The 12,402-nt window shown below is 54.6% G+C and overlaps 1 long non-coding RNA gene across 1 annotated transcript in view; it reads right to left on the bottom strand.

Moving 5' to 3' along the window:
• Positions 1-768: 768 nt before the first annotated feature.
• LOC144741061 (uncharacterized) overlaps positions 769-12,402 on the bottom strand; it is a 27,695-nt gene continuing 16,061 nt past the window's right edge. Inside the window, exons 5-6 of the long non-coding RNA XR_013589863.1 lie at positions 11,959-12,015; positions 769-949 (exon numbers count right to left, since the gene is read on the bottom strand). This is a non-coding gene — a long non-coding RNA (uncharacterized LOC144741061). The remainder of the gene's footprint in view (positions 950-11,958; positions 12,016-12,402) is intronic.

Raw genomic sequence — 12,402 nt, 5'->3', positions numbered from 1 at the left:
TGCCGGCCTTCATAGGTGCTGCTCGCTAAACGCACTTGCCCCTACAGTCTGTTAAGGCTACACGGGTGGTCTTTGTCCGGTTGAGACTTAAAGGCCAACGAGGAAGAGTAGGCCAAGAGACACCTCGAGGGCACTTGCAGGGCTGCGCCTGTGCCTACGGGTTCATACCTGAGAAACCAGTTGCACACCGACCGGTTGCATGCAATCGAACGGCTCGCGTGTGGAGGTCTCCTGCAACCAGTCGCCGGCGACTTGCGCAATCGACCGGTTGCGGGCAACTTGCGTGATACATCGGTTGCGAGCAACTTGCGCAACCGGTTGCGGGCAACTTGCGCAATCAACTGGTTGCGAGCAACTTGTGCAATCAACCGGTTGCGGGCAACTTGCGCATTCAACCGGTTGCGAGCAAGTTGGGCAATTAACCGGTTGCAGGCAACTTGCGCAATCAACTGGTTGCAGGCAACTTGCGCAATCAACTGGTTGCGAGCAACTTGTGCAATCAACCGGTTGCGGGCAACTTGCGCAATCAACTGGTTGCGGGCAACTAGCGCAATCAACTAGTTGCGGGCAACTTGCGCAACTGGTTGCGGGCAACTTGCGCAATCGACCGGTTGCGGGCAACTTGCGCAACTGGTTGCGGGCAACTTGCGCAATCAACCGGTTGCGGGCAAATTGCGCAATCAACTGGTTGCTGATTACAGTAGACGCTAACTCAACTCCCACGCGTCGATTTGCTCGGCGATGAGGGATGGTGGGGTGAGGGATACGGTGGGGGGGGGGGGTGAGTGATTTGGTGAGTGGAGGGTGAGTGGTGTAGTGAGTGGTGTGGTGAGTGATTTGGTGAGTGGAAGGGTGAGTGGTGTGGTGAGTGGAGGGGTGAGGCACTTGCAAGACGCCACGATGCCCGGGGACACGATCCTTCTTCAGTTTCCAATTGTGTCGTAGGTCTCTGAAAAATCACACAAAGTCAAAGATCACTCATGTAGCCATCACACACACACACTCACCCACACACTCACCCACACACTCACACACACACTCACCCACACACTCACCCACACACTCACACACACACTCACCCACACACTCACACATTCATTCACTCACACGCACACTCACTCACACACACACCCACCCACACACTCACACATTCATTCACTCATCCACACACTCATCCACACACTCACCCACACACTCACACACACACTCACACATTCATTCACTCACACACACACTCACCCACACACTCACCCACACACTCACACACACACTCACCCACACACTCACACATTCATTCACTCACACGCACACTCACCCACACACACACTCACCCACTCACTCACCCACTCACTCACTCACACACTCACACATTCATTCACTCACCCACACACTCACACACATGTAGGGGTGTTAGAGAGAGAGCCCGTTATGCATGGCAGCCTATGGTAAACAAACACAGTAGGCGGGGCTACATGTGTGCACAAGCAGGTGCCCTCTGCGACGTCCGCGCCAGACACCCTGGGGGGTCGATTCGGTCGTTATGATCCCCCGGGGCCCCACCCCTCAGGGAGGGGTTGGGTATAAAAGGGGAATGTATCGAAGGGCTCGGGAGTGATGTTTAGCTAAAGAAGAGGAGGCGGAAGACGTCTGAGATAGAGCCCTGGACTCCCCCTGGTACGCCGTCCTTATCAGGACCGCGCAGGCTCGAGCCAGTGGCGTGGTACCAGAGCCAGAGCCAGTGCTGGTCTGGACTCTGGGTACCGGGCCCGACTGACCAGTGTCGGGCCAAGATAGCCTCCCCTAGCCCATTAGTGGAGGACTCAGAGGCAGGCTAGGGTTAGCTAGAGAGGTGTGTCCTCAGATAGACGGGTGAGGGGGCCGATACCCCCTCAAATGTGTATGTCACAACGTTGGTGTTAAATAAACAAGTGTGCCTCCAACTCCGGTGTGAACGAGTCGTGAGCGTTACTACATCTGGCGTCAGAAGTGAAACAAAGTACGAACATGGATACACGCCGGACGACTCGAGTCGGAGTACCAGGGGCGGAGGACACCGCTGCAGTCGGAGGGCCCGAGATGGCTGAAGATGCCATCGAGCAGCCGGGGCTGGGTGCATCCACGCCACAGCAGCTGGAGGAAGGGGAGCCGTCGACGGAGGGGCTGAGGCAGGCGCACGCGAAGCTGGCCGAGCTGCTGTACGCCGCAGCCGCCATGCTCGACAACATCACGCGGCTGGGGGCTGCGGGACCGCCACGAGGCGACAGCAGCCAACGACCACAGCGCCTTCCCGCCATTTCAACGGAGCAACATTTTGAAACTCCCGCCATCGCCGCAGCTGCTGTTGAGGGCGTGGCCGCTCTAAGCATCGCGTCCAACGGCGGGAGTACAGTGCCTGCCGCGTCACCACGGGTGCGACCGGCGATGCCATCGCTGGTTCGTGCCGACGCTGAGTTGAGTGAGGCGGACGAGGGAGTGCGTTCTTCCTCTGCAGCCGCTGCCTTACATCAGCGGCTACCTCCACTCAAGGAATTTGTGGGCGAGGATGGCGACTGGGGCGGCTTCCAGCGGCGCTTCCTCGCTCACCAGGAGATGGCACAGTGGACAGACGCCGAGGCTCTCCGCGCGCTGCCAGCACTTCTCGACAGCGACGCCCTCGCCACTCTAACATCGGCTTCAAAGGAGAGGCGCTCCACGCTGCGGAAGGCGATGCAGGTGCTGTCGGCGGTATATGGTCCACCATCGGACTGTCGCCAACTCTTTTACGATCGCCAGCGGGGGACGAAGGAGTCGCCCCTGGCGTACCGCACAAGCCTCCTGGCACTGGCGAAGGAGGCCTTTCCACGAATGGATGACGAGGGTGTCGACGCCATGGTGACAGAGAAGATACTTTTGCTGGCGGACGACTTAGACATCGTCATTGTCGCACAGGACGATGCAGAGATGTGCTCCCTCCAAGCGGCCCGTCTCCTCCACGCAAACCTGTCCTCTCAACGACGGAAGGCCAGCAAGGCGGCGAGCGGGCGCGCCGTCGCTGCGGCCACCCTCCCGGCGGAAGAGGTTTGCGCCATCAACCATCAACGGCAGCACGGAGCGGGAGCGCGGGAGGACCGGGCCGGTTCAAGCCGTCTACAACGTCCATCGTCGCCACCAGCGCTTCCACGCTGTTATAACTGCGGCATCCGGGGCCACGTCGCCTCGGGGTGCCGCTCTCCTCGGCAGCGCGGAACGACACCTCAACGGGACGCCGGCCCTCGTCACAAGCTCCACCATCATAATCCGGCGAGTCGCGGCACCCCTCATGTTTGGCCCACGCACACGCCCGTCACACACTCGAACACCGCAGCGAAGGGGGGGCAAATATCGCGTACCATGGCACCAACACGCACCGCTCTGGGTACTCACATTGAACCCAGCCAGTGGTCCGTGTTGGCCCATCGGGTTGTAGCCGCGTCATCGGGGTCGTCGGCCGTTGTGGGTCACATCGATGGGGTCGAGGTGCGCATCCTGGTCGATACAGGAGCATCGGCGACCATTATTTCGGAGTTGATTTATAACATTCTCCCTGCCCAGAGCCGTCCTTTGATGCCTGTTAATGTGCCATTCTTTGCTGCTAACGGGGGTTCACTTGGCATCATCGGACAAATTCGAGCCCAAATTTGTGTCGGGGATATTAAATTATCTGGGCCGATTTTTGTTTCCTCCTCGCTGGCGGTTCCGTGCCTGCTGGGGACGGATTTCCTGGCCAAAATGCCGATTAGGATATTAATCGACCAGGGATGCATTGAGCTCCCATCGGGCCGACGCATGGCGTTTTTGCCATCCCCCGCTACGAGCCGGACGGCGTTCGCGACGGTGCCGGCGTTCGTAGATAGAACGGTGCGCGTTCCTCCGGGGGCGCAAATGTTAATTCCTTTGAGACTTCGGCGGCCCTTCGCTAAGGGCATTGGGGCTCAAGGGGTTTTGCTGGGACCGTCTAGGGCCGGGGTCAGTGGACCTAATTTACTCCCGGCCCAGACCATAGTGAGAGGGGATGGAGAACCCTTCATCGCGGTCCTCAATGTGGGCTCGCAGACGGTGGTGGTCCCACAGGGGACCGTGCTTGCTCACGCAACGCCGGTGCCCTGTGAGGAACCCGTCGCGAGTCATGTCGGCGCTGCCCCTGCACCGCGACCACATTCAGACAGCGATGAAGGGTGGCTCGAGGCGCTTTGCGCGGGATCGACGGACCTGTCAAATTTAGAGCGCCAACGTCTTAAGACACTACTGAGGGAATTTTCCGACGTTTTCAGTCGGGATAAATACGATTTGGGCTGCACTCATCTGCTGCGTCACCATATTGATACGGGTGACAGCGCGCCAATACGCCAAAATCCTTTTCGGTTGAGTCCCGCCGAAAAGGACCATGTCAAATCGGCTGTTGATGACATGCTAGCCGCCGACATAATTTCTCCCTCCAACAGCCCTTGGGGAGCGCCGATCGTCCTGGTTAAGAAGCAGGACGGTTCGTTGCGGTTTTGCGTTGACTTTCGGCGCCTTAATAAAATTACGGTTGCCGACGCATACCCGCTCCCACGGATGGACGAATCGCTTGACGCCTTGGCGGGAGCGCGATTCTTCTCCACATTGGACTTACTTTCGGGATTCTGGCAGCTTCCTCTGGACGATGATTCAAAGCCTAAAACTGCTTTCCGTACTCCGCACGGCCTGTTTCAATTCAACCGGTTGCCGATGGGCTTACACTCAGCGCCGGCAACTTTCCAGCGGTTGATGGAATTGGTTTTGGCTGGATTGCAATGGGAGTCGTGCCTGATTTATTTGGATGACGTCATTGTCTTTGGCAAAACTTTTGAGGAACATCTCCAGAGGTTGCGGGCGGTTTTCCTAAAGATGCGGGCTGCTAATTTGAAATTTAAGCCCCAAAAATGCCATTTGTTACGCGAGTCGGTGCGTTATTTGGGGCACATCGTGGGGCGCTCAGGTATTTCTACCGATCCCGCCAAAACGCAGTGTGTAAGCTCCTGGCCGACTCCCACCTCAGTGGGAGAGGTTAGGAGTTTTATTGGGTTTGCGTCGTATTATAGACGCTTCGTCGCTAATTTTGCGACTATCGCCAAACCCCTACATGCTTTAACATCTAAAGGGGTTCGGTTTTGCTGGGGTCAGGAGGAGGAGGCTGCTTTTTGCTCCCTTCGGGATGCTTTGGTAAACGCTCCTCCCCTGATTTACCCTGATTTTTCAAAACCGTTCTTGCTCGACACCGATGCGAGCAACACGGGTATTGGGGGCGTGCTCTCCCAGGTGGTTGACGGCGTGGAACATGTGGTTGCGTACGGCAGTCGGGTGTTGTCTCCAGCGGAGCAACGGTATTGTGTCACCCGTAGGGAACTGTTGGCAATTGTCCATTTCGTCCAACAGTATCGCCCATATCTGTACGGTCGGCATTTCACCGTCCGCACAGATCATGCGGCACTGCAGTACGCCCTGAGGGTTCAACAGCCATCGGGACAATTGTCCCGATGGTTGGAGGTCCTCCAGGATTACGATTTCCAAACCACATACCGTAAGGGCGTTCGCCACACCAACGCGGACGCTCTGTCACGCTTGCCAACCACCTCCGAGTGTGCATGCCTCCTGGGGTCTGGACGTTGCAGGCCTCCAGGGGACACATCGGTACCTGTCTTGGCGGCCGCCAACGACGACGATGCAATGGTTCCTAATTCGATCGAACAGCAGGGCAAAGATTCCCTGTTGGGGTTGCCCGTCATTGAATGGGGGCGCCTCCAGATGGAGGATGTCTCCCTCCTCGGGTGGCGACGTCGCGTTGGCGGTGCGGCGGGGGGAAAAAGTGGTGGTTCCGACGCATGGGAAATGTGCCAAGGTCTGCTAATGCATTGGGACGGGAAGTCACGTCGACATCGGCTGGTTGTCCCTACTGGGTTGCGGGGTAGGGTGGTATGGGCCGCTCATGAGCGCCTCCTACACCTGGGGACCCAAAAGACTCTCGCCTTGCTGCAACTTGATTTTTACTGGCCTGGCATGACGAGGGATGTGGGGGATTTGTTGGGATCGTGCCCTCAATGTGCACAACGCAAACCGCCGGCACGGGAGTCTAACCCGCCCTTGCAATCGATCAAAGTGTCCAGGATAAACGAGCTGGTCGCTCTGGACATTTTGGGACCATTCCCCGCCACCCCCAGAGGGAATAGATATTTGTTGACGGGTGTCGAGTATTTTACACGTTGGCCTATGGCCTGGCCTTTGGCCAACCAGTCGGCAGCAGCCATCGTGGAGGCCTTTGTTCAGGGTTATGTCCTGGACAAAGGTGCTCCGGAGAGGCTGCTGACCGACCAGGGCAGAAATTTTTCCGGTAAACTACTCAGACAAGTCTGCGATCTCCTGGGCACAAAGAAAATTCGGACCTCCCCATATCACCCACAAACTGACGGGATGGTCGAACGTTTGCATCGCACCATCTCGTCCATGTTATCACAACAAGTTTCGGACTCGCAAACGGATTGGGACCTACAAATTCAGGGGGTCTTGGCGGCGTACCGGATGGCACCCCATGCGGCTACGGGGTTTTCTCCCTTTTACCTTATGTACGGCCGAGAACCAGACCCGCCTGTTCGTGCCCAGTTGCGGATCCCCGTGCCGCAGGGAAAAACTAATCTGGCTGACCACGTTAAATTTAATCTGGACAAATTGACCGAGGCACGGGATGCTGCAATGCAAAACTCTGACCTCCGTCAGAAGGCAAATGAGCGCCTCAGATTGAGTCGAGCGCACATGCTGCAGTGGAAGCCGGGGGACAAGGCATGGTTGCACTGCCCCCAGGTGCCACTGGCAACCTCCTCTAAACTTGTGCGGCCGTGGCGGGGCCCTGTGGAAGTGGTGGAGGTGTTACGTCCGCAGTGCGTGCGCATCAAGTGGGGGAAGCGGCGATGGTTCGTGCACCCCTCCAGATTAAAACCCTTCGCTGCGGTTCACAACCCCACTTCACACGCGCGTGGCCAAACATGTGGGGGGTCGGCCGACTTGCTGGGTCCGTCTCCGTCGCTCTCACCAAATGCCTTGCCGGCTGTGCCACCTTCAGGAGCATCAGGAGTGACGGGCTCACGCCCGATCACCCCTCCTGCGGATGCCGAGGGTCACGCGGAGTCAGAGGAATGCTCACCTCAAGACGGACAGTCGCCACCTGATTGTCCGCCACGCGGGGTTACCCCGTGTGAGGGGCCCGCTGCAAGGACGCGCGCTAAAATGCGCAAACTGTTGTGAGGCCGGAAAATGTGTACATAGCTGTTGTGTTTATTGGGTGTTGTGTGGATGGTGTGTTTCCCGCTCCTCGGATGTACATATGCTGGGTTCACCGTTTGTTGTGTGTGCGGGGTGGGTTCCCTGCTGGTTGTATATAAGCTGTTTTTTTTACGGAATTCGTATTTATTCGGGGGGGTGCGTCGGGTTGTTTCTCATCTTGTTGTTGCGTTCTTGTTCTGGTTCCTGTTATTGTTCAAAAAATAGTGAGGCACACGCGCGGTCAGGGGGTGAAGGCACCTTTATTGTCAAATTTTTGTATGTTGGCAGCCGGGACGGCTGCATGCTATGCGGGGGGGAGTGATGTAGGGGTGTTAGAGAGAGAGCCCGTTATGCATGGCAGCCTATGGTAAACAAACACAGTAGGCGGGGCTACATGTGTGCACAAGCAGGTGCCCTCTGCGACGTCCGCGCCAGACACCCTGGGGGGTCGATTCGGTCGTTATGATCCCCCGGGGCCCCACCCCTCAGGGAGGGGTTGGGTATAAAAGGGGATTGTATCGAAGGGCTCGGGAGTGATGTTTAGCTAAAGAAGAGGAGGCGGAAGACGTCTGAGATAGAGCCCTGGACTCCCCCTGGTACGCCGTCCTTATCAGGACCGCGCAGGCTCGAGCCAGTGGCGTGGTACCAGAGCCAGAGCCAGTGCTGGTCTGGACTCTGGGTACCGGGCCCGACTGACCAGTGTCGGGCCAAGATAGCCTCCCCTAGCCCATTAGTGGAGGACTCAGAGGCAGGCTAGGGTTAGCTAGAGAGGTGTGTCCTCAGATAGACGGGTGAGGGGGCCGATACCCCCTCAAATGTGTATGTCACAACGTTGGTGTTAAATAAACAAGTGTGCCTCCAACTCCGGTGTGAACGAGTCGTGAGCGTTACTACACACACACTCACACACACACTCACCCACACACTCACCCACACACTCACACATTCATTCACTCACACGCACACTCACCCACACACTCACCCACACACTCACACATTCATTCACTCACACGCACACTCACTCACACACACACTCACCCACTCACTCACCCACTCACTCACTCACACACTCACACATTCATTCACTCACCCACACACTCACACACACACTCACCCACACACTCACACATTCATTCACTCACACGCACACTCACTCACACACACACTCACCCACTCACTCACCCACTCACTCACCCACTCACTCACCCACTCACTCACCCACACACTCACCCACACACTCACTCACACACTCACCCACACACTCACCCACACACTCACCCACACACTCACCCACACACCCACACACACACTCACTCACACACTCACTCACACACGGTGCTCGCCAGGTGCGGGAGAGATTGTGAGCCCCCCCTGACCTCACGCTCGCTCACACACTCACCCACACACACACTCACCCACACACTCACTCACTCACACACTCACCCACACACTCACCCACACACTCACTCACACACTCACCCACACTCACCCACACACTCACCCACACTCTCACACTCACTCACTCACTCACACACTCACTCACACTCACCCACACACTCACCCACACTCTCACACTCACTCACTCACTCACACACACACTCACCCACACACTCACTCACCCACTCACTCACTCACCCACACACACACTCACACACACACTCACCCACTCACCCACTCACTCACACACGGTGCTCGCCAGGTGTGGGAGAGATTGTGAGCGCCCCCCCTGACCTCACGCTCGCTCACACACTCACACACTCACCCACATACTCACCCACACACTCACACACTCACCCACACACTCACCCACACACTCACACACTCACCCACACACCCACTCACTCACACACGGTGCTCGCCAGGTGCGGGAGAGATTGTGAGCGCCCCCCCTGACCTCACGCTCGCTCACACACTCACACACTCACCCACACACTCACTCACTCACTCACCCACACACACACTCACCCACTCACCCACCCACTCACTCACACACGGTGCTCGCCAGGTGCGGGAGAGATTGTGAGCGCCCCCCCCTGACCTCACGCTCGCTCACACACTCACACACTCACCCACATACTCACCCACACACTCACACACTCACCCACACACTCACCCACACACTCACACACTCACCCACACACCCACTCACTCACACACGGTGCTCGCCAGGTGCGGGAGAGATTGTGAGCGACCCTCCTGACCTCACGCTCGCTCACACACTCACACACTCACCCACACACTCACCCACACACTCACTCACTCACACACTCACCCACACACTCACCCACACACTCACTCACACACTCACCCACACTCACCCACACACTCACCCACACACTCACACACTCACCCACACACTCACCCACACACTCACACACTCACCCACACACCCACTCACTCACACACGGTGCTCGCCAGGTGCGGGAGAGATTGTGAGCGCCCCCCCCTGACCTCACGCTCGCTCACACACTCACACACTCACCCACACACTCACTCACCCACTCACTCACTCACCCACACACACACTCACCCACTCACCCACCCACTCACTCACACACGGTGCTCGCCAGGTGCGGGAGAGATTGTGAGCGACCCTCCTGACCTCACGCTCGCTCACACACTCACACACTCACCCACATACTCACCCACACACTCACACACTCACCCACACACTCACCCACACACTCACACACTCACCCACACACCCACTCACTCACACACGGTGCTCGCCAGGTGCGGGAGAGATTGTGAGCGACCCTCCTGACCTCACGCTCGCTCACCACGCCGCAAGCGCTCGCCACATTCGCCACAAAGGACCCGCTCAACGTGTTTCCGTGTTTTTCGCGTCTCACGGCTTGGGCACGGCTCAAAGCACATCCATCCTCCCAACGTTTGGAGTTACACTCATCGTCGGCTTCATCATCATCATCATCAGCAGGTTCATCAGCAACAGCTTCATCATCATCAGCAGCATCATCATCATCAGCAGCAGCATCAGCAGCAGCTTCATCATCATCAGCAGCAGCATATGCATCATTATCAGCAGCATCAGATTTGTCAGCAGTAGCCGCATCATCAGCAGCAGCAGCTTCATAATTAGCATCATCAGCAGCAGCGTCATCATCATCAGCGTCATCATCATCAGCAGCAGCAGGTTCATCATCATCAGCAGCTTCATAATCAGCATCATCATCAGCAGCAGCAGCGTCATTATCATCATCATCATCATCAGCTTCATAATCAGCATCATCATCATCAGCAGCAGCAGCGTCATCATCATCATCAGCAGCAGCTTCATAATCAGCATCATCAGCAGCAGCAGCGTCATCATCATCAGCGGCTTCATCGCCAGCGGCTTCATCGCAGTAATTTCTATTTGTAACGGGCTGTGTGGCATCCCCTCATCGTTCTTGTACGGATCGACGGATACCCAGAGATAAAACAATAGAGTGGGAAACGAACACAACAATGGGGAAACAAACAACGAAGATGGGGAACAATGCAAACGGAAAACAATGCAAATGGAAAACAATGCAAACGGAAAACAATGCAAATGGAAAACAATGCAAACGGAAAACAATACAAATGGAAAACAATACAAACGGGAAACAATACAAATGGGAAACAATGCAAATGGGAAACAATGCAAATGGAAAACAATGCAAACGGAAAACAATGCAAACGGAAAACAATGCAAACAGAAAACAATGCAAACGGAAAACAATACAAATGGAAAACAATACAAACGGAAAACAATACAAATGGAAAACAATACCAACGGGAAACAATACAAATGGGAAACAATGCAAATGAGAAACAATGCAAATGGAAAACAATGCAAACAGAAAACAATGCAAACAGAAAACAATGCAAACGGAAAACAATGGCAATGAAATTTTAGCAATGAGAAACAACGGAAATGGTAAACAGAGAATGCAAATGGGAAACAATGCAAATATAAAACAATGGAAATGAGATTCAGACAATACAAATGGGAAACAGTACAGATGGGGAACAATGCAAATGGGAAACTATGTATATGGGAAACAATGCAAATAGAAAACAAACAATGCAAATGGGAAACAATGCAAATAGAAAACAAACAATGGAAATGGGAAACAATGCAAATGGTAAACAATGCAAATAGAAAACAAACAATGGAAATGGGAAACAATGCAAAGAGAAAACAAACAATGGAAATGGGAAACAATACAAATGGGAAACAATGCAAATATAAAACAAACAATGCAAATGGTAAACAATGCAAATATAAAACAATACAAATGGATAACAATGCAAATATAAAACAAACAATGCAAATGGTAAACAATGCAAATATAAAACAATACAAATGGGAAACAATGCAAATATAAAACAAACAATGCAAATGGGAAACAATGCAAATATAAAACAATGCAAATGGGAAACAATGCAAATATAAAACAAACAATGCAAATGGTAAACAATGCAAATATAAAACAATGCAAATGGGAAACAATGCAAATATAAAACAAACAATGCAAATGGTAAACAATGCAAATATAAAACAATACAAATGGGAAACAATGCAAATAACAAAACAGTGCAGTTGGGAACGAACAGTAAGGCGTGGATGTGACCGAGGCAGTGAGGGGGGAAGGGAGTTGAGGTATCGACTTGACTCACCGTCTGACACTTTATTGAGATGGAGACCCGTGTACGTTCCATCTTCGCTGTTCTCAACTGCGCCGAGACAAAGACAAAGATCCCCCGTATAGCCTTTAACAGACCGTTGGGCCAAGTCCTGTCGGTGAGCAGCACCTACGCGTTTGACCGGGTAAGGCCTCACAGATCTTCGCAAATGAAGATCGCTCAAACGGCTTATCACATGGACATTCAGAGCGGCCAAACGGTGATCCTGAACGCAGAGGGAAAACACCGGTGGACCCGGAGACAAATCCATGGAGAGAGAGACACGCAAACTACACATATGTAGCACACAGACACACACAGACACACAGACACACACAGACACACAGACACGCACACACACACACACAGACACGCACACACAGACACACACACACACAGACACACAGACACGCACACACACAGACACGCACACACAGA

The sequence above is a fragment of the Lampetra planeri genome, unplaced genomic scaffold (genome assembly GCF_965212315.1).
Source record: "Lampetra planeri unplaced genomic scaffold, kcLamPlan1.2.h2 scaffold_413, whole genome shotgun sequence".
NCBI classification, from domain to species: Eukaryota; Metazoa; Chordata; class Hyperoartia; order Petromyzontiformes; family Petromyzontidae; genus Lampetra; species Lampetra planeri.
Note: the sequence above shows the minus strand (reverse complement) of the source record. Positions and strands in the feature narration are given on the sequence as shown.